Raw genomic sequence first — 24,239 nt, 5'->3', positions numbered from 1 at the left:
CACAACTGAAAACAAAACACAACCCACTATATTATTTCTACAAGCCAAAAACTGCAATAATAGTAAAAGATACAGAAGTATACACACAAAAATGATAACAATGCTTAGTTTCTAGATGGAAAACAACCAGGTGGTGGTCTAGGGGTATGTCAACTGTATCTGTATCACATTGTTTTGATGCGTTGTTGGCAAAAGAATGCATTCTCTTATGAGTGATTAATTTTAAATAAAGACAGTGTAAAAAATAATTTTCAAAACAATTTATAGGGGTTGACAAAGAATATGAAGAATTAAATAAAAAATCTTCCCTAGTAACAGTCCAAAAGATCAGACTTTTCTTTTTAGCAGTATGAAAAAGGAAAATGATTATTATAACTTTAAAATAACTTTCCAACCATGCTCCAAAATAAATTCCAGATAAATTACAATTAATTAGGAAAAAAAAGAAAAGACTTTGAAGAAAGAGCATGATATTTATCTGATTTGGCAATAAGAACTAATAAATTTTTTAAAAACAGAAGATATATAAAAATATTAATACTATTTCTAAGTGGTGGCATTATAAGTGATTTTTCTTTTCTCCTTTACACATACCATTTTCTAAACTTTTCAAAGAATAGCTATTGGTTTTATATCAGAAAAAAAAGTGATCATTAAAATAACTTTCAGGGGTGCCTGCAAGTCAGTTAAGCGCCAGACTCCTGATTTCATCTCAAGTCAAGATCTCAGGGTCCTGAGATTGAGCCTGCGCTCAGCAGGGAGTCTGCTTGAGAGGCCCTCTGCCCCTCCCCCCCCCACTCATGGGTGCGTGCACACTTCCCCTCTCTCTCTCTCTCTAAAAATAAACAAATCTTTTAAATAACTTTCATCCAAAATGTAATAAACTCTGGAAACTCAAACTGGTGCTCTAAGTGCGTATGTGTACACAAGTGTAACAGCCTTTCTTATACAGTCAGACTTCTTCAACCTTGAGGCCAGAAAAAGTAGTACACAAAACCTCAACAAGGAAATTAAGAAAGAAGAATGGGCACAAAGTACTAAATTTAGCTAAGTTTTCAAAAGGACTGATCTAATGTTAATAGATATACGAAGAAGCACAGCTTAAATTTTTTCACATGAGAGGGAGAAGCAGGCTTCCTGCCAAGCATGGAGCTGGATGCGGGGCTCGATCCCAGGACCCTGGGATCATGACCTGAGCCGAAGGCAGACGCCTAACGACTGAGCCACCCAGGTGCCCCAGGAGAGGATCCTTTTACAGGTCATATACACCTCCTGACCTGTATTTGGCAATCTGCTCCCAGACTGTCAACAGATAAGCAGCACAGCACAGCTCTCAAGGCAGGAGACTGATCTTTGGCAAAACCAGGCATCCACCCGGGGTGCTGCTATCCTCATACACTGCCCTCATACGAGCCAAGGTAGATCTGGAACCTAAGAAGGTATATTTCCAATTTGGATAGTTGCCAAAGTGTCTCATTCAAAGTATCCAGAGACAAGGGCCAGCCCAGTGCCCCATGCCAGAAGCCAAGGCAGCAGTACCTTCTGTACGTATTCCCAACCCAGAGGTGACCTACACACATTCTTCCATGCCTGCTGATAGCCACAGAAGAATTTGCTTAGCCCAATTACTATTCGGACTCTAAACTTACCAGTGGCAAAACCTAGCAACCCCAAATTCCAAGACCTAGGAGGATCCTATTTACTGGAGAGAACACACTGGTCTACTGGGACATAACTAAGTACTGTGAAAACAGCACCTTCTTTACAACGTAGAAATGTTATATCAAAGTATAATCTTGCATACATGCAATAAAACAATCCCCCATCTAACCCACCCAAGTTTTTAAGCACCACTTCACAAAAGTCATGGAAGGGGGAGGGGATAAAAAGCTAAGGGGAGGGGAGCCTGGGTGGCTCGGTAGTAAAGCATCTGCCTTCGGCTCCAGTCATGATCCCAGGGTCCTGGGATCGAGCCCCACATCGGGCTCCCTGCTCAACATGAAGCCTGCTTCTCCCTCTCCCACTCCCCCTGCTTGTGTTCCCTCTCTCGCTGTGTGTCTCTCTCTCTGTCAAGTAAATAAATAAAACCTTAAAAAAAAAAAAAGCTAAGGGGAAAACTCTCATTTCCTTGGTTTTCCTCATTAAAGAAAAATCTCTAAGAAATACACCATAATATTCTATTACTTAAGAAACCATTTTTTAAAAGGTAGAAGACAGGGCGCCTGGGTGGCTCAGCTGGTTAAGCATCCAGCTCTTGATTTTGGCACAGGTCATCTCTCAGGGTTGTGGGAGACCCTCAATTCTCTCTCGCTCGCTCGCTCTGCCCCTCTCCCCACCTCTCTCTCTCTCTCCCCCTCTCTAAAAATAAATAAAACAAATAAAAGGCAAAAGACAGCTGTTGCATGAAAAGTAAAAACACTTCTTTACTATGTTTCATTAAAGATCTCAACCCTCACATAATACACTAAATACTACAGTCATTCTCTAATAATGGCAAAAAAGATCCAAGAGAATATAAGAGGGTATCAGCAATTTAGTGGCAGCAAGACACATGAATATATAAAAAGAGCACGTCAAAAATAAAAGATAAATTTATTCAAACTACTGGATTATGGGAAGAAAATCTATAAATTCTTTAAATTTGTATAGGGCTGTAATTAATATAAATTCATTAATCCTATTTGGTGCAAAAATATTGAAATCATGTTTTTAAATAATATTCTTAGAAAAGTAAATACATAATTCATAACCATTTCATTATATAAAAATTAAAAAACAAAAATGCTTATGTTATATATAACATCTCAAAAACATATTTGGTTTGGACTATAAATGGACATTCATCTACATAAATCATTAAGCAGTTATTAAGTGGGGCTACAGCAAAGTGTCATGACAGCATCTAAGGATAATTACTTTTCTTTATACAGAAACAGTAGTCACAGAACCCAAAAATCATCAATTCCAGGTACAGAAATGAAATTTCTGAATCACCCTACAGAGATGAAAATGCATTTAATTTTTAAAGCCTTCAGTAAAGGGGAGGGTAGTTATTTTACTTTAATTTCATTTTTGTTAAAAATATATAGGTGTACATACAGGCACACACTAAAATATCATCCAGCAAAATGCCAACAATAGTGATTATCTATACATGGTAGAAATATCAAGGATTCTTATTTACTTCATTTTCGTTACATGGATTTCCATACTGAACAAACATTAAGTGAATTGTGTAGAAGCTTAAAATAGGATTGATTGGTCCACAAAGGTATTCTATAAACTAGATTCAACAGAATTAACTTCTATTTTCAAATTTTGTAATGAATAACAAGTATGTCATTTTAATAATTTTTTTGTAAGCTTTTATTTATTTATTTGAGAGAGAGAGAGCACACACATGAGCAGACAGAGAAGGAGAAGCAGACTCCCCACTGAGCAGGGAGCCCAACGCAGGGCTCAATCCCTGGACCCTGAGATCATGACCTTAACCGAAGGCAGACACAACCGACTGAGCCACCCAGGCGCTCCTTTTTAAAACATTTTGATCATCAAAAGTTTCCTTAGTATTTGATAAAAAGTTTTCTTTATGCAGATTTAATATTTAAAAAAAGAGAAACAAATAAATAAAATCTTAAAAAAAAAAGAGAAACAACTGAGCTGCACACTGGAGTCATCTGAAGACCTTTGAAAAAGTACTGCCATCTAGGTCTCACCCTCCCAAGAGCTCAGATTTAATGGGTCTAGGCTGTGGCCCAGACAACAGGATTTTTTTTAGAAGATTTATTTATTTATTTGAGAGAAAGAGAGAATGCCGGGGGGGGGGGCGCAAGGAGGGATGGGAGGAGAGGGAGAGAAAGAATCTCGAGTGGACTCCCTGCTGAGCATGGAGCCGGAAGCGGGGCTGGATCCCATGACCCCGAGACCATGACCAAGCCAAAATCAAGAGTCAGGTGCTCAACCGACTGAGCCACTCAGGTGCCCCCAGACATCAGGATTTTTAAAACAACCCAAGAATTTATTCCTTCACTTCCAAGAGTAACAAATGTAAAATCAAATCACTTTTATGTTGATATAGTACTGTTTGGAAAGTTACCCCAAATTCTCATTTATAGTGCAGAGAGGAATAAGGGAAATATTTCATATTGTCTCATAAATCAGGGGAATTTTTCATGTTCAGGTTATAACTTTGATTAGCTGATTTCTTCCCTTAAATTTTATTTACCCAGAAATACATTGAGCATCTGGAGTCCAAATATAAATACTGCAGCTTTGATGAGGAATAGGTACAGGTAAATGTATCCTCAATTAAAACATACATTCATTTCTTTCCTTTTCTGTTCATTAATCAATTTCTTGGAGATATATATACACTTTAACAAAGGCCAGTAAAAGGGCCCTTTGCAGAATTCTTTTACAAAGAAAACTAACGTAAGAAACAACATTGCGGGGTGCCTGGGTGGCTCAGCTGTTAAGCATCTGCCTTCAGCTCAGGTCATGATCCCAGGGTCCTGGGATCGAGCCCCGCATGGGGCTCCCTGCTTGGCAGGAAGCCTGCTTCTCCCTCTCTCACACTCTCCCTGCTTGTGTTCCCTCTCTCGCTCTCTGTCAAATAAATAAAATCTTAAAAAAAAAAAAGAAAGAAACAGCAGTGCTAACTTATGTATGTGCCTTATAGTTTACATTTTTATATATTTTTGGGCAAAGCCATCTACACTATCCTTGTTAACAAATCTAAGATTCTTTAATTATATTATTATCCATCAAGGTTCAGCTAAATTGTCAATACGACATCAAAACCTCAGGAAAGATAAATCAAATAAAAGACATCTAACTTTCAAAAAAAAAAAGAGAGATCTAACTTTTAGTTAGACAAATAAATAGTCATTGGAAAATGTCTATAGAACTAAAGGCATAAGGATTTAGAAGTTCAAATACTAGAGAGAAAATAACAAATACCTAATTCTATACTAAAACAATATGAGAAAATTATTTCTGGTCATGTTTTCAAACAAGTATCTCTTTATGGACTCTCTTTATGTATCTTTATGGCAATCTCTCTGTAGTATCACTTTTTTTTATTAAAATGTTGTAGATATACAATATTAGTTTCAGATGTACCACATAGTCATTCAACATTTATATACATTACAAAGTCATTACCACAGTAAATCTAGCTACCATCTGTCACCAGTCATATTACAAATATTAACTACATTCCCTGTGCTGTACATTATATCCCCATGTCTAATTTATTTTTGTTTGTTTCTTTTGGGTTTGGGGGGTTTTATTTTAATTCCAGTATAGTTAACAGTGTTACATTAGTTTCAGGTGTACAATACAGTAATTCAACAATTCTATATATTACTCAATGCTCATCAAGATAAATGTAATCTTAATCCCCTTCACCTATTTCACCTATCCCTGCACCCACCTCCCCTCTGGTAACCATCTGTTTGTTCTGTTTTATAACTAGAAGTCTGTACTCCGTCTGGTAAAATAAAGAAAAATTCTTGTATTAAATTCACCCAAAATAGACCAGATTATTGGCATCTCAATATTCTAAAACTACCAGGTAAAAGAAGTTATTTATGCATTTTGCAACAGATACAACCTTAAAAATCCTAAGAGTAAAATGTCTGGAGAGGCAAAATATGATTTCTGTAGCAAATTCATTAAAAAAACTAAAGTAAAAGGGAACTCAGTGGGTTGAGCATCTGCCTTTGGCTCCGGTCATGATCTCAGGGTAGTGGGACCGAGCCCCACATTGGGATCCCTGCTCAGCAGGGAGTCTGCTTCTCCCTCTCCCTCTGACCCTCTCCCTGCCGCTTGTGCTCTCTCTCTCTCTCAAATAAATAAAATCTTAAAAAAAAAAAAACTAAACTCATTTAAAAATAGGAAAAACAGAAACAGCTAATAGAGCCTTCACTTCCAAGAAATTTAAAGTAAGGTTAAGAAATATAAGGCAAAAGAACAAGAAAAATGGCAGGATCAAAAGGAGAAGGATTTTTATTTCTGGTTTTTGCTGGTTAAGCTAGAAAAAACTCTGAGAGGTTCATTCAAATTTATTAGAGATCAAGTCCTGATTTCATTACATACGCCTAATTACAAGTTTTAAGAAATACTCCCTTTTGGGGCGCCTGGGTTAAGCGTCTGCCTTCAGCTCAGGTCATGATCCCAGGGTCCTGGGATCGAGCCCCACATCGGGCTCCCTGCTCAGCAGGAAGCCTGCTTCTCCCTCTCCCACTCCCCCTGCTTGTGTTCCTGCTTTCGCTAATTCTCTGTCAAATAAATAAATAAAATCTTAAAAAAAAAAAAAAAGAAATACTTTTACAAACTGAAATGTTTATAGATGATATTATATGATATCTGGAATCTGATTCAAAATAATATGAGGCGGGGGGGTAGTTTTAGATAAAGAAAAGGTAAAATAAGATTAGTCATAAGTTGCTAACTGTTGAATCTGGGCAATAGGTACATGGTGGTTCATAGCTCTTCTTTTCTTAACATGCTTAAAACTTTCCACAGTCAATGATTTAAAAAAAAAAATTCTCTAAAATATGCTCAATTATTTTTCATTTTTGTATATAACTATATGCTGTTCTCTTAAATGTCAAACTAATGATACTGATTTTTACCAGGGTATATTTTAAGACTTTTCTTAGCAATGATTATACATTAATTGTTGAATTATCTCAATTTCTCAATTGTCCATGTGACTATAGCAATTTCATATTCAACTAGATGGGAAAAAGGCGAAAAACAGATGAAAGCTGATCCTAGAGTTCGGGGTCACAGAGTTCAACAATTTATCCCCTAAGGAATTCTATTTGACAGTATCCATATTATAGCATTAAAAAAATACTTATTTTCTAGTTATAGCTTTATATGAAATGTGTCTGAAATTACCTCCAATTTTTTTTTTTTTTTTGGTGGACAGAGAGTGTGGGGGGTGAGGGGGTCCACAGGGAGAAGGAGAGGGAGAATCTTAAGTAGGCTCCACACCCAGCACAGAGCCCACAATGCACAATCCCACGACTCTGAGATCATGACATGAGTGGAAATCAAGAGTCAGACCCTTAAGCGAATGAGCCACCCAGGGGCCCCATCCTCTAAATTTTTAAATTTCACAATATTGATAGAAAAAATGAATTCTGAACTAAGAGCCACATGAATTATCTTTTCAGTTCTGCCTCTAATTTAACTGTATGGCCTTCATCAAGTCTCTTAACCTCTCTAAACCTGTTTCCTCAACTTTTTAATGAGGAATTAGAATTAAATTAACTCCAGGGTAATGTCCATTTCTAACTTTCTAGGATTCTACATGTCTGGCCTAGAGGAAACCTGAACACATTCACAACTCAAGCGGACAATTACCTAGACCAGCAGTTCTCCAAGTCAATGGACTCCTGAAGATCCCTGAGACCCTTCCAGAGAGTCAACAAGGTCAAAATTATTTTCATAATAATAAGACAATTGCCTTTTTCACTATAGTTACATTTACCCTAATTATGCAGAACCAATGATAGGTAAAACTTCTACCACTTTAGCCAGAACCAAGATAGGGGTCACTGCACCCACAATAAAAGAATGTTGGTTTCACTTAAGGATACATTTGACTGGGGCACCTGGTGGCTCAATCTGGTAAGTGCCTTCAGCTCAGGTCATGATCCCAGGGTCCTGGGATTAAGCCCCATGTCAAGCTCCCTGCTCAGCAGGGAGTCTGCTTCTCCCTCTCTCTCTCAAATAAATAAAATCTTAAAAAAAAGAATACTTAACTAAGCAGTAGAATTTATTAATTTTAGTATATCTTGATCCTAAATACATCTTTTTAACATTCTATATGATGAAATAGGAACTGCACATTAAGTACTTCACTGTAAAACAAAATATGATGGCTTTCTCAAGGAACATACTTGTGTGAATGTTTGAGTTGTAATCTTCAGGAACTTTTTTTTTTTTTTTCCATAAAATACCATGGTTACTGGAAACACTGACTAACAAACCTTGGTTATTCAAACTTGGGTTTTTGGCAAATTTGGGGTTTTGTTTGTTTTTTGAGTAGAGCCTGTCATTACAAGGAAAGCAACTGACAATATTTGTTGACAATAATAAAATTCAAGGGAAAAACAGAATCTGGGAAAATTTGTATCTGCCACCTTAAGCATAATAGCTTATGCTGTTTAAATAGTTAAGACTTTTCTGATGAAATCAAAATATAATTTTTTGATATTACAGAAATTTGGAAGATCTACATAATTCAACAAAACTGTGTTTCAAATGACCAATACATCATGTTATAAAATCATGCATGGGTAAAAGATACATCAGAGTGCAAAATACACCAGTACATTGTAATGTAACAGTGCAAAAGTTCACTAGTATGGTTTAAGATTCCACCTTGGAACTTTAGGAAATTACCACCTGCTGAGTTTTGGTGAAGATCAAAGAAGGATATACACAGTTATCTAAAAAGGTTACATTACTTCCTTTCCAAAGGATGTAACTGTGTGAGGCCAGATTTCTTCATCTACAGTTCAACCAAAAATAACATAATGCAGGAAAATTTAATCCAGTTATCTTCTATTAAGTTAGACATTATAGAGATTTACAAAAATATAAATAAAATAGTGCCACTTTTTTCACAAATCTTTGTTTTGGAAAATAGTTATTTTTCTTTTTGTTAATTTTTAAGTAATCTCTACACCCAACGTGGGGCTTAAATTCACAACCCAGGATCAAGTGTCAGATGTTCTACCGACTGAGCCAGCCAGGCACCCCAAAAATAGTTATTTTTCATAAAATGTCATTTTCTGTTAACATGCATTTATTATTTATTTTTAGATGGATTAAATAAGTTTTTAATTTCTAAATTTTAATTTCTAACACAGTAAGTACTGATATAAGCAGATAAACAAAATCTTTAGAAAGTCCTCCATAATTATGAGTAGAAAAGAATCCTAAAACCTGAGATTCACTGATCTACATAAAATCTTACCAAATCTTTTGCTAGGCAGCTCACATTCTCTAGTCATTCATAATCAATCTAGTGACAGTAGGGGACAATGAAAGAAGACACATATATATTACATAATCTGTGATGAATATTATAAAACAGGTGTAATTCCGAACAGTAAATTTGGGAAAATGATTTTGAAAGATTTAATTCAAACAGTTCCTGAAAGATAGGTAAGACTAAAGGAAAGTGAATTCCAGACAAAGGTCTGTTTGAACAAGAGTAGGAAGATGGGAGAATGGGGACATGTTTAAGGAACAGGTCAACGGGGCTAGGGCATGGCACAGTGGTGGAAGTGTGACAAGTGCTGCAGTAGAAAAGTGAGCCAAGAGATTAGGCCATGAAGAGTTTCAACCCCACAGTACAAGTCTGGACTCTGAAATGTATTCATAAAGGCTAATAAGGATTCTTATTCAGCAAGAGAATATTACAATCAGATTTCTACTCTGAAACATAGCCCTAAAGGCAATGCACAGGATAGGCTGTGTTGTGCATTGAGGAAAAGGGCCAAACACAAGGAGATGTGTATGGAAGAAAAAGTGATGAAGCCTGCACTCAGACAGGACTAGAAAGTGAAGGATGACCGCCCAGAAGAACAGGGTTTGGCAAGTGAAAGAATATGACAAGAGGAAAAAGGTGAGTGAAAATTCTGAACCTGAATAACTAGGGAAATGGGGCTATCATATAGGAAACAGAAGAAGATCCAAGTTTCTCAAAGGAGGTGGATTTGATGGGAACTGTGAAATTTGAAGACGTCTATAGAGCATCAGTTTAGAAATGATGGTCAAGTTGATACAGAAAGAAATTTAGGGGAAATCACTAAAAATAAGAATTGGAACCATGGGACTAATTATCAAAAATAAGAACAGAGTGAGTAGAGCAAAGTGCCAAGTACATGAGTTTATGAGACATGAACAGTAAAGGCATGGGCAGAGAGAATTAAGGAGTAAAAACAAAACAGGAAAAGTCAGAGACCTGACAGAGTGCATGACCACAAAAGCTAAGAGAAAAGAATTCAAGGAGGATTAGTTGGTGAATAGTTGAACAGGTTGGAAAAGAATAATGATCTAAATGAGGCCACTGGATCTATTAATTACGAGGTTACAGAGTAGTCTCTGTTGAGTGTTTAGGGCAGAACACAGATTACAATGAATCTGGGTTCATGGCCTCATTAGCATGGTATTAGGTACAGGAAATAAATATTTTACCCAGAGCTACATGAAAGTATGTTTTCCAAACAACAGTTTGTCTGCTTTTCAACCGTAACAATTTTTTAATAAAACTATGTCTCTAAATTTAACTGTTATTTTCAAACAATTTATTTCAGTCACATAAAATACTGATTTTAGCATCAAGCAGAACACTATCATTTACCTAATAAATATGACACAAAAAGAATTTTTAAAGTAAGTATATATATGTATATAGTATTGTGCTACATATTGAACCTCACTCTACTGCTTAGAAGAGTATTATTCTTAGTGTAGATGGCTCCCTAATATAGAACATTTGAGGGAAAATCCAACAAATAGCATTTATTTAAGAAAAACCCCTATTACCCAATCCCTTTTTATTAGTAACATCAAGCAGAATATGAGACCAAGCTTAATTCTGGCATATTTATATAAAATGTGTATTTAGCCAGACCTATGTTTATACAACAGTAATATGTGAAATATCCATATTTGTTAGCATAATCTAGAAAACAAGCACTGTTCAACAAAAAGATTCTTCCCTTTACAAAAAAATCACTATTTGGAATACTTTAAATAAATAAGTAAGAATCTTTCCCAGGATAATATGAAATTACAATTCAATTATTTAATTTACATGAAACTTTACAGGAATATATTTGTTTAAAGCAAATTCATGAAGTATTAATTAAAATGTATAGTTAAGGGGATTAAAAACTGTAAAGAATAGTTTAGACACTGTGTCCAGAAGGTCTCCCCTCTCTCATCAGCTGGCAGCGGAAGCTGGAGCACTGTGTAGAACAGGAATCTGAGGGCAAGGACAAAAGAGGGTATGACAGAGGAGTTATCTGCTTTACACTTGAAAGCAGGCAGTAGCTGCGAGACTGTCATGATGTTACCATCCCTTGTTTAGATACAGTAGACAGAACAGATTAATCCTGAAGGGGTTTTCAAAGCTTTGAGTCTTTAAGAGAACACAGAAAAAGGTAACTTAGAATTCTAAATTGGGCAAAGGCTCTGGATCCAGACCACTGGAAGATATCCCTCAGCTCTGCACCTTACTACTTGTATCAACCTAGCAAATTATTTCCACCTCAGCTCTCTCAGCTGTAAAATGAGATGATAAGAAGAGCTACCTATTAAGTCAACATTAGAATTAAATGAGAAAATGACTATAAAACACTTGAAGTACTGGCATATCACTGGCCCTCAAGAATCATTAGAAATGTACTGTTCTAGGATCATTCTGGATCTGGATCACACGTTCAATCCATCATTATAATATATTGGCACCTTCCAACCCATGACAAAAACCTTTTCACTGTTCAAGTACTCTACCATACTATGTCAGTGTTGTATGCCAAACAATAGAATGCTAGAGAATAGAACCAAAGTCCATGAAATTCTGGACCAATTCCAGAAGTACACCTTTAATTAAAAAAATAGCCCATTTTTTGACACACTAACATTCTTGTATACAACCATCAGGCTAGCTCCATTTTTGCTAATAACTCATTAAAATCACCAAATTAAACAACTGGTCTACAAATTCCTAACTTATGCTACACCTCCCCTTCAAAAAAATCAAACTTATCAGTAGAATATATCTAAGAAATATAAAATTCTGACTGAAATATTTTTTTCTGGTTTCTAAAACATCTGTAGTGAAATCTGTCATATGTTCAAACTCATTTAATTCTCATCCTTCTCTCCCCTCCCCACCATGCCTGATAGAAAATCTTTCTCAAACTAATATAAACCTCCTCAGTTTGCCATTGAATACACGGTGCCTACTTCTACACTAAGCACTCATCTGTTTTTCCCCATTATCTCAACGGCCAACAGAGCAGTTTTTTTTTGAAACCTCAAACAAAAGGATTAAAGATACATAAAATCATCTGCTCTCATCTTCAATGATGGACAGGAAGAGCAGAGAAGCTAATACATTCCTCTTGAAAACACATACGCATGAATACACTTTGTTCTTCCCCAAAATACCAAAAGGATAACAGACAGCAAATCATGCCCACAAACCAAAACACAGTTGTTTCATCTAATTTTAGAAAAAAAATAACAAGGAACTGGAGAAAAGTTCTCCCTGGAATAACTCAATCCTCAAATCAGGGAAATTCAAAGAGCATAACATGGAAAAACCAACAGCCTCAATTCTCCCCTTCAGGATACTAATTCTATCAACACCAAATCAAAACAAAGCGTATGTTTTTAGAAGATCCCAAAAAGTTTGAAATCTCTTTTTCAAAGAAGGAAAAAAAGACCACTTACAGAGAACATGTCTGAATGTCAAGCACAGGTGCTCTGTGGTTTACTCCAAACCTGTTTCTTTTTTGTACCATATTCTTTTTTTTTTTTCCCTTGAAGAGCCTCCACACCCAGCTTGTAGCCCAACTCAGAGCCTAAACTCAAGACCCTGAGATCAAGACCTGAGCTGACATCAAGAGTCAGACGCTTAATTGACTGAGCCACCCAGGTGCCTCCCATATTCTTTTAAAGTCTTATAAACTTATTTGTTTATAAACTTACTTGTTTAAAGAAAACCAAACTATATCATTTACATCCAGAAGTATCCTTTATTTATATTTTAAAGTCTCATAGCCAGGTGTTTGTTATTTGATTACTTTGCTCAGCCCTAGGCAATACGGTTAGTTCTTCCCTTTCTGGAAGCTGTGAACAAGACTCAGTCTAGCTGTACTTGAGACAAGCAGTCTCAATCATTTTGTAGGTATATCTCCAGATTTTGCTTAGGGGTACCTGGGTGGCTCAGTCATTAAGCATCTGCCTTCGGCTCAGGTCATGATCCCAGAGTCCTGGGATTGAGCCCCACATCGGGCTCCCCGCTCATTAGGAAGCCTGCTTCTCCCTCTCCCTCTGCCCCTGCTTGTGTTCCCTCTCTCGCTGTGCCTCTCTCTGTCAAATAAATAAATAAAATCTTAAAAAAAAAAAAAATGTTGCTTAATCTGAGAAAATCTTGTACTTTTTCCCTGGAACCTTCAAGAGTAGAAAGAAAATATAAATTATAATCTAATTGTTTTTGGAGGGAGTACTGCTCATATCCTAGGGACCTTCATACCATCTCGTCTCTTAAGAGAAACCTTTTCTTTAGTAATCAAGAATTTGTCCAAAATAAAAAACACGTATTTAAACTTGTACCCAGAATTCAGGTTAACTAGGTAAAATTGGCATTAACAAAAGACAGTTGAATAACAGAAAACTGCAACAGATTTATACAGAAATTTAATGTGTCTTTAAAAGGACTTGGGGAAGAAGAACAATTATTTCACAACAGTCTTACTTCTGTGAACTATTACTACATTAAGCCTGTGTTCTGGTCTTTTTGCTATCAGGAGTCCAGGGGAACAGAAGATACAAATTCCACAAGACAAAGACCTCTTCTTGCCAAAATTCTTTTTAAAAAACTTGGTCATTAAAAGATCTTTTCTAGGGCGCCTGGGTGGCTCAGTTGGTTAAGCGACTGCCTTCGGCTCAGGTCATGATCCTGGAGTCCCAGGATCGAGTCCCGCATCGCGCTCCCTGCTCGGCAGGGAGTCTGCTTCTCCCTCTGACCCTCTTCCCTCTCATGCTCTCTGTCTCTCATTCTCTCTGTCTCAAATAAATAAATAAAAAATTAAAAAAAAAAAAAAAAGATCTTTTCTAATGAAAAACATTTCAAACCAATACTAATTTCAGAAACCTCATTTCTGAGCTTGTACCTCAGGTACAATATATTAATAAAAGGGTTTTATGTTAATAGACTTAGGATATGTTTCTCATTGGGTTATATGGATCATTAAAAGTTCCTAAGGGGAGCCTGGCTGTCTCAGTCCATAGAGCATGCAACTCCTGATCTCCAGGTCGTGAGTTCAAGCCCCATATTGAGCACAGATTACTTAAAAAAAAAAAGTTCCTAAAAAAACTGTCCAATTAGATGAGAAAGTGAATGAACTATTTTCTAAGCATGTATAAGGTAAGTAGTCTCAAGCATTTTTGAGATTTATCACAACTCTTGAAGTTATTTAAACTGCACCAAGGAAATGCTAAAAATTCCCACAGGTTCTAATCAATGCCCTATTTATTCTCCACATTTACTCTCCACTTGCTCCACCAAACCCCCAATCCCTCCTCTGCTCTGTTCCTTCCCTGGGAGGATGAGCCAACACAGATCATCACCTAGGCTCCCCAGGTGGGTGCCAGCAATGCAAGCCAATGAACAAGACCAAAGACAGAGGGAGGTCAGGGAACTTCCCCTCCCTCCCTGCCTGACTGCTTCAAAGCCACAGTTCCCAAGGCCCTCCTCCACAATGCCAGCTCTCAACTCTCAGTTCCGGTAATCTCTGGAGAATTAAGGGCTTCTCACCATTGCTATTCCCTGGGTGCTCCCCCCCGCCCCCCACGACCACCCTTGTTTGTTCTCTAACCTCTGTAAGCTCTTCTTTTGCACCATCAAGGATGAAATCTCTTTCCTGCTGGGAGCCTGCCTGATGCAGCTAACAATACCAAGTCTGGTTAATTCAAAACAGTACATTACATAAAGAAATCCAATTTTAAAAGTTTAACAAGGTCTTATTCAAGTATTCAAGTATTCTTCAAGTATTACTTACTATTGCTATTTGTGTAATTGTTTAAAGATTAAATATAACCAGTTCACTTCCAAATGAAGCTGGTTAAAAGCTGAAAAAAATCATTACAATTAAAGCTAGGTGTGAAATTTAACACTGTCCTGTCTTCTCAAGATAAATGCCTATAAGCACCAAATAAACTTAACAGAAGAAAAAAAAAAAATCAATGAAGGGATTCTGGTAATCGATATTTCACTTCCTTCTACCATACACTGCCTGGTTAATCCAAACACTTTTTTGTTATTATTGAAGCCTTCCCTAGGCATAGGATAAAGAAGTTTTAAACCAGTGGTTCTCAGATTTTGGTGTGCAAGTAAATCAACCGAGAAACTTGTTAAAATGCTAATGCCCAGGCCTCACCCACACCTTTCTGACAAATGTTTTCACTAGTTCCCAGATAACTGTGATGCACACCTAAATTTCAGAACTTCTTAAATTTGGCCAACTTTAAGATTCCACCAAAATCTCCAATACACTTTTTTTCTTTTTGAATGAACATTCCACATTAAACATGGCCAAAGAAACCAAAAAACAACAACAAAAACTAACATAGTAACAATAATAATGCACACTAACTACACACCACTGTGATATGTGTTTCACATGTATTATCATCTAATTCCGTCCTCAAAAAACACCAGGTAGATAACATTATTGCCTCCATTTTATAGATGAGAAAACTGGAAGTCCAAAGAAACTAAGTAATCTGACTACAATAGTGACTGGTAAAACCAGGATCATCTCTGGTCTGCCAGTCCCTCTTACCTGTGAGCTGGGTAAGCAAGCACTTGTATATAAATGCAACTCTGGAGCTTCAGGACTATCACAAAAAGGATTAAGCCTAAGGGCGAAGCAGTCGAAACAAGCAATAACCCTCCCTGTCCACTCCCTCCCCACAACAAGCTGTCTTGAGCTTGACCCACCCCACCACTCACCAAGGCCTTCCACCTACACAGTATGCCATCACATACTGGTAGAACATCACAAGTCTGTATGTATCAATTCTTTCTACTCTTACCTACTGCATGGTTAAGTACATCCAAATTCCATCTCCACCAAGTACTGGCTGTGAGCTTCAGCAGATTTAACATCTCTATGCCTCAGTTTCCCAATGTGTAAACTGTGGGTCATAATGTCAAATGCACTAAAGTAAGTCAAGTAGTGATTAACTTAGATAATGTACATAAAGTACTTGCTTGACACACTAACACATGGTAAAAACTCAATAAACATTAGCTGCTAATCCAACATATCAATCCTAGGTCCCATTTATTTTCTCTTAGCCTTGTGTTCCCAAGACTGTGATAAAAAATGGAACATACTCTTACTTATTAGGAGCAAACTGGTAACAGTGGACTGAAGGCCAGGAGTAGAATATTTTAGAGTAAATGAGTCTCTTAGTAACCCTCAAATTGCACAACTTCGACAACTATTTCCCAACTTTAGGTCAGCCCTGTTGATTACATACTAGTATGAAGAGTCTATAATTAACTTAATTCAAAACAACAATAAAATGTCACTCAGCACAGGGACTTGGGTCTTAATTTATCACTGTATCATCAGCACTTAGAACAGTACCTGGCTCATGGCAGACACTCAAATATTTGTCAAATGAATGAAGGCATAAAGGTACCAATGCAGACACACCTTAGCTCATTAGTGAATCTTTACAAAAACAAGCATAATTATCAGATCAATACCAATGTGCCAAGTAACAAAGTTATTTTCAAAATTCCCCCACAGTATTTTTCTCCTTTTTTTTTAAGAGCAAAACATCTTGTGTGTTTGTGTCACAAAAAAAATAAATCCAAGCAGGTAATGAAATAAACATATTTTTTTAAGTATCCCATTCTGGGTTCTCTGTCCTAGAATTTAGTAAACAGTTCAAGTTTAACTCGCTTCAACACTTCTTCTGGATGCTATGAGGTCTCCATCTTATACCCATGTTTCTGTAGTCCAGCTCCTAATTGACTGGAGAAGTCATCTTCTACATTGTCATCATCCCAATCATCCTCCCAGACATGTGCATCTTCATCTTCATCTAAGCCAGCCCAGTCTTCCTCAGGGAAGTCCCTGAACTCGTTGTCTTCCTCCAAGAGACTCAGGTCTACCGGCTGCTTTTTCTCTGACATGGTGACCCTCCCCACTGAAAACCTCTCAGGCTGAGAGGAAAGTTGGAACTCTCACTTTTTCTCACAGAAGACACCAACACCAACACCAACTCCACCTCTGAAGCCAGCTCTACCACACAGCTCGCCTTTCTTTTTTAAAACAAATCGTGGGCTTTTCTTTAAAAACTCTCCAACCCGGGGCTCCTGGGTGGCACAGTCGGTTAAGCAACGACTTTTGGTTTCAGCTCAGGTCCGGATCTCAGAGTCATGAGATCAGGCCCTGCATGTGGCTCTGTGCTCCGTGCAGAGTCAGCTTGAGACTCTCTCTCTCCCTCTCCCTTTGTTCCCCTTCCCCCCATGCTCACCCACTTGCATGTGCGCATGCTCTCTCTATATATAAAATAAAAAAATCTTTAAAAACTCTCCAATGAGAAAAGTTAATTACCAACCTCAGCTCCACTAATCTACTAAAAATGTTAAAGGAGTCCCATAATAATGCATCATGCTCACCTCCTACCTTACATTCAAACAAAAACAAAACAAACCTAGTAACTATTTAACAATTATCACTTCAGTGATGCTGACTTTGCAGAATTTCTTGAACCATCCGAACAGAAGCCACAAAATGAAGTAAGTGCCCGTTAAGAGGTTAACCCTAACACCTAGAAGATAACTGTGATCTACTATGGGAATACACATAAGTTCCATTCTCAGCTATGCTTCTAAGCAGCCACATACGTAACTTTGAACAAGGTGCTTAATTTTTTGTCCCCATTTTCTCATCTGCAGAATAAGAGTAAGTTTCCCACATCTACTTCAACAAGTTGTTTTAAAGACCAAATGTATATAAAATGATTTCCAGGACAATAAAGTGCCATACAAATGTAAATTGTTAAATTTGATATAAACATCATCAGATTTTAAATGGGTATTCCTATTCATCTTTCTTTTTATGTCGCTGCCACTCTTTATATTTCCTAGATCCAAAGATCTGCCAGTACAAAGAAGAACCAGTTCCTACCGACAGTCATATTTCAAACATAGTAGACGCTCAGCAGATATTTGTTGAAAAAGACATCCTTCCCCGTGCAACAGAAATTTTAAAATTCTGCTATATTCAATACCTTACCTTGTAAAGGTTAAGCCGCAGGTTACTTTCAAATAAAATAACAAGTGATGTAACTTACATGAGAAGTGCCTGCGGTTTTGTCAAGAGGAATGCCTTCCTTGTGCACATTACTCAGCCTGGATATAAATAGTCACCTATGTGACTATCACCCAGGGAATGTTCTTCAATATTCTGGTTTCACTGGAGGCATGCTTTCCGCATAGAAAAGGACTTCCCTTCTCTTTAACACTAGCAAGATTTCTAAAGATGCCAGATTCATTCTTCTGGTTTTACAGTCTATGCTTCAGCACTTACAGGGAGAACTTTTTGTGGACTTGTGGTCATTTCTCAAATTACCATGTCATTCTTCTACTAAATATGAAAAGTTTATTTTTCAAGACCATAAACAGAAAAATATTCTAATACTTATATTTTAAGATTAATAATAGTCCGGGGCGCCTGGGTGGCTCAGTCGTTGGGCGTCTGCCTTCGGCTCGGGTCATGATCCCGGGGTCCTGGGATTGAGCCCCACATCAGGCTCCCTGCTCGGCGGGAAGCCTGCTTCTCCCGCTCCCACTCCCCCTGCTTGTGTTCCCTCTCTCGCTGTGTCTCTGTCAAATAAATAAATAAAATCTCTTAAAAAAAAAAAAAAGATTACTAATAGTCCATTAAATTTGTCAAATAAGGGGTGCCTGGGTGGCTCAGTTGTTAGGCGTCTGTCTTTGGCTCAGGTCATGATCCCAGGGTCCTGGGATCAAGCCTCGCATGGGGCTCCCTGCTCTGCGGGAAGCCTGCTTCTCCCTCTCTCACTCCCCCTGCTTGTGTTCCCTCTCTCGCTGTGTCTCCCTCTGTCAAATAAATAAAATCTTTAAAAAAATAAAAATCAGGGGCGCCTGGGTGGCTCAGTCGTTAAGCATCTACGTTCAGCTCAGGTCATGATCACAGGGTCCTGGGATCGAGCCCCGCATCGGGCTCCCTGCTCAATGGGAAGCCTGCTTCTCCCTCTCCCACTCCCCCTTCTTGTGTACCTCTCTCGCTGTGTCTGTCAAATAAATAAATAAAATCTTAAAAAAAAAAATTGTCAAATAGAAGTATAGCTGTTTTAAATGTTAAAGTTCCTGGTTCCTTTGAATATTATATAATGCCTCAAAAATAGGATTTAAGCTTTTTTGACCTTAGTTCTTAATTATCTACACATACATATACACACACACGCGGATGTATTACAGATCCATTAATAATTTATATTAAGCTCTTGGATGATGGTCTTGTATTTACAGTTTAATAAGAGTATCCTCAAGAGGAAAAGTTCCTAATAGTTCAAACCAAATAATGAAACACCTGTAGGGGCGCCTGAATGGCTCAAGTCGTTAAGCATCTGCCTTCGGCTCAGGTCATGATCCCAGGGTCCTGGGATTGAGCCCCACAGCGGGCTCCCTGCTCGGCAGGGAGTCTGCTTCTCCCTCACCCACTTCCCCTGCTTGTGTTCCCTTCTCGCTGTGTCTCTCTCTGTCAAATAAATAAATAAAATCTTAAAAAAAAAAAAAAACCTGTATACATAGTCACCCAACCCAGACTTCTTACCATTTTTCTTCTCATTTACCCAACTACATTCTACTGCTGAAATGATTCCTACTTTGTTACAAAAGATGGGCTTTGTGTGCTCATTTTTGTTCTTTATGTCTATTATAGCTCAAGGGACATTCCTGAAATAAACACAGGCCATAAAAAAAAATTGTTCTAATAGTACAGGTGAGAATTTAATCATCCTTTGAAAACAAGCCCCCTCACAAAGATTACGAAGTTAATTATGTAATCTTTAAAAGACAGCTACTGCATTTATGGGCAATGATCTAACTCATTTGAGGAAAATATAAGTTCTATCTGAAACAGGAACACTGTACTATTCATTTTATCTACAATGAAAACCAGTGTTATATTACAGTCTAATTCTAATTCCTATAAACCCGTCAAAATAAAAAGTGCACAATTTGTATAATTTTCTGGAATTTACATCTGAGTGCTCGCTTCAGCAGCACATATACTAAAATTGGAATTTACATCAGAAATGATAAAGCAACACCATATCAATGTTCAAAGCTGTCTCAACTTAAGAATGAAAAAAACAGAAAATTCAACATTAGTTTCAGAACCTCATTCATGGCCTATATCATCCTCAGTCCTGTGTGCCTTCTTCAAGTTACATTCTTTAACACAGTACCTGTTCTGCAGGTTTATTTGAACAGTCTACCAAATGAACTGAGATCAAGGCAACCTGGTCTGATGGAAAAGTCAGGGGTTTCATGGTCAGAAGACCTAGGTGTGAATCCAGACTTTGTTCCTCTGGAGCTTTAAGACCTTGAGCAAGTATTGAATTCTCTAAGCTTAAATTTCTTCATGTGTAAAAGGACAAGACCACCAACCCTGAAAATTATTTGGTAGATCAACTCCCTCAGTTAACGTTCTGATTGTGGCAGATGCCTAATAAAGGGGTGATGATCTTATACCACTAAAATTCAGAAATTATGATGAAGTACCTCATTAAGGGTGTCACAAACTGTATGAAAATTATTAAAGCTGTAATACCTTTTTCAGTCTTTTAGTGAAAATATTTTAATATACAAAAATGAAAAATTCAAAGGTTAGAAATCTTTTTAAAATTGACATTTCTAAATATCAAAATGAAGCTTCAATTATCAACAGTGAAAACGGGTTAATTTTCCAAAAAAATGTTTTGGATGCTTATATTTATTCAAACCTCACATGGTCAAAAATTTTAAAACTTTCTAAAAAGAACTGTACTTTAGAACCCAGAGACAGCCCAGTTATCTAAACAATGGGCTACATGATACTCCACATTCTCCAGGCAAAGTCACAACAGGATGAGAAAAGAGCCTTCAGCCTCTCTCAGATTTCCTGGCCACTGTTATTTTAAAACTTGATCACATAAACATAAACAGAGGGGAAAAAATCCACTTCAGATAAGCGTCATGGGTTATGATTTATGATCTGTTTTTAATACCTTGCATTAATTTACATTAAATATTGCAATAGCTTATCACATTTTTCTTGCTCATGTTTCTAGACACTAATGAAGAATATATGTATGTTATGGTTTTATATAATATATATTTAGAGTTTTTAATCATGATAATCTTTTCTTAAGGTCATTCATCACTTGTTACTCCCTTTGAAAATTAGTTTTTGAAAACGAAAATGTTACTCAAACTGGGAAAACAATATGTCACATAGAACATACAAACTCAATAGGCAAATCTGCTTAAGACTAAAATGACTTCTGCTTACCACTGTGCATATAATTCCTGCGCAACTTAAAACACTCAAAATGAGCTGGATATTTAAAAGTCAATGAGTTATTTTGAATGGCTGCATTGTTTCAAGCTCTGGCTATAGCCCAATTTGTAATGTTTCTAAAATTAATGATAAAAAAAACACCAAGGTAATTTTTTCACTAAACAATTTCCAATTGTAAAACCACAACCCATGATATCTATGAAGTTTAGTTAATTTGTACAGATATGCCGTTTCGCTGCCAACCTTTGTACCGTGACCATTCTAACCCAAGTTCAAGATTCACATTTTATGGTGTGAATAGTTTCAACTAAATCTTAATTTCTAAAACTCTCAAACCCTGACTATATTTAGATACACTGCATCTACACAACCAGAGCATAACAGCAAATGAAACTTTTACTTAGCATGTACAGCAATCTGTGAAGTTGGGACAGTGTTCTAGTTGCTCATTAACATCTGTAAATTAGGATGTAAGCATTCCTCTACCACAAGTTTATGCCAGATAAAATATAACCTGTTTTCTTAAACTGTAATAGAAATAGTATTTCCGACACCAATGTTCTAGTAATAACTCTACCAAATTATTTTCTACTTAAAATCCCGGAGTTTGAGCATTTTAATGGTTTTAAGGAGTTTTTGGAAATTAACAAATATAAAAAGCTCTTGTTCAGTAGCACCTATATAAGTTAACATAGTCAAAGTACTGGACAACCTAAAGACTAAAATTATATTGTTAGACAGTCCCAACCTGGTCTCCTACATGATTAAACTATTAATTTAATAGTGGCTGGCATCTGATCCTCAGATCTCAGAACAAACGGCACTATTCCTACACTGAATTTTACGCTTGTTTACTTAAGAGAAAGCTATCACGGAGTGTCCAAGTCAGAGTGGGTCACCTGAGTGCTCTGCTTCTACCTGGGAGCTAGAGTAGGCACACAAAGGTATCTTGGTAAACCCATGAAAGGAGACTCTCATTGTCTTGTGGAAATGAGAACCAGCCCTGGGACTACCGTGAGCCGCCGGCCGGGCCCACCCATCACCTGCTTCACCCACAGACGTCCTCAGGAGGTGAAACCAGCCGTCGGCCCCCGGACAGCCCCAGAAGGCCCCGAAGCAGGGCGGGCCGGGGCAGCGAGGCCCTGACGCTGACGCCCCGAAACAGGGGCTCCGCGTCACTCACCGGTGCGGACGCGAGGGCAGGTGCGCGGCAGGGAGGCTACCTGTGGCCGGAGAGGTGGAGGGCGGGGTGAAAGGTGATGAAGTGGAGCGAAAAGGGCGACGACGTGGACAAGCTCTGAGACGGGGCGGCGGCGACCGGGATCCTGCTAGCTTCCTGCTCGGACAGATCCCGGGTCCGTCTCCGCCCGCCCGCCGGCGCCCAACCTAGTCCCCAGCCTCGGCGCGCGCACGTCACGGCTACGGAGCGCCCAAGGGGGCGGGGGCGCGGCGGGCCGGGGCGGGCCGACCGCGCGCGCGGGCGCACGGGCGCACGGGCGCGCGCTCCGGGAAGGGGCGCTCGGCTCCCGTGGCTGCCCCGCCCCTCCGCTCGCCCCCGGCCGGCGGCGCAGAGCCTCCGGGGCTGAGGTGGGCGCGCTAGAGCGCGAGAAGGGGCAGCCGCGGGCGCAGCCGACGGTCCTTGTTCCTCCCCCTGCGAGACGGCCTTCTTCGGCACGGTTGTCTCCTGCCCCTCGAAGCAAGTTCTCTCCGGTCTGGATGCGGTGACCGTGCAGTCCGGCAACAGCAAGAATCTGTTCACGGAGGGAGACAGTTGTTCAGGCAGGGGGCGAGGACCCCGCGTTTTACTAGAGGACGGGCGGGAACGATGCAGCGTTGTTGCGGAGGGAGGAAGGCTGCAAACTGGCCTCCGGTCGGGTGGGCTGGGGCTGCGCTGCGCTGCGACGGGAGCGACCTTGCTATTCTGCTTTGGGTAGCGGAGGGTCTCTGGCCCCCGGACCGCATTTACTTACTAGAACGCGATCTTTTCTGTCGTTCAAATTTTACTGGTTTTATAAGTGACATACCTGTGAATCATTTGAAAATTAAATATGAAGTAGCTTTGCAAAATTGAATTAGATGATGAAAACACACGTCGCCTTTACAACGACAAGAAGCTTAAGAAAAGGAAATGGTAATGATTGTAACGCTAAATGTCTCCGGTGAAAAAAGTTAAGAGTACAGACACATGAGAATTACACTTTTTTCCTCAACATTTCTGAGTAGCAACTAGGAAACTTCAGGCAATCTACAAGATTCTGATGAGACAAGTTTCAGATACAAAGTTTTCCCACAGTTCTTTTGGTGGGAAAGCTAAGTTATGGTGAGATACTTAGCGTTCAACTAAGACAAAATACTGGGAATAAAAGAGAAGTAAGAAAGAGGAAGAGAAACCAAGAAAGGAAATAATTTACAGCAATCTCAGAAATTTAATTCCTGATTGCCAGGAGGTAAATCTTAAGTATATAAAACTACATTTCAAAGCAAATTGGAAAAAAAAAAAATAAGAATAAGGAGAGAGTAATTTCAGTTCACTGCTTTGACTTCATTTTGGATTTAAGGTTAAAAGGCTGTGGCAGACCAATAGAAGGTGATATAGTTTATTGTGAGTAATAACTTGTGATTTTTTTTTCTCTCTCGCTCTTTGTCCCCACGTCCATTACTGAGTCCCTTTGCTTCAAGCTCCATATCTCTGGAATGTATCCAATTTTTCCTAATAGCCACTACCATTATCTTATTTCACGCCACCATCATTTCAGATTTTGCATACTGCTTTAGCCACCTAACCATTTAACCAGGCTGCAATCCTGTTCCCTTTTAATCCAGTCTCTACATTGTCACCAGGTTTATATTTTATAAAAGTCT

General features: G+C 38.4%; 1 protein-coding gene and 1 pseudogene across 2 annotated transcripts in view; both read right to left on the bottom strand.

Annotated features, from left to right (window-relative positions):
- Nucleotides 1-22,782, bottom strand: part of MYO6 (myosin VI) — a 142,565-nt gene extending 119,783 nt beyond the window's left edge. For both annotated transcript variants that reach the window (XM_081828566.1, XM_081828567.1), the window contains exon 1: nt 22,561-22,782. The gene's annotated coding sequence lies outside the window, so the exon portion shown is untranslated. The remainder of the gene's footprint in view (nt 1-22,560) is intronic.
- On the bottom strand, nt 13,878-18,876 carry LOC145723035 (26S proteasome complex subunit SEM1 pseudogene; annotated as a pseudogene).
- Nucleotides 22,783-24,239: the final 1,457 nt, after the last annotated feature.

The sequence above is a fragment of the Leptonychotes weddellii genome, chromosome 8 (assembly GCF_054177405.1).
Source record: "Leptonychotes weddellii isolate Sample4059 chromosome 8, ASM5417740v2, whole genome shotgun sequence".
Taxonomy (NCBI): Eukaryota; Metazoa; Chordata; class Mammalia; order Carnivora; family Phocidae; genus Leptonychotes; species Leptonychotes weddellii.
The sequence above is the reverse complement of the archived record's forward strand: the minus strand, read 5'-3'. Positions and strand labels throughout refer to the sequence as shown.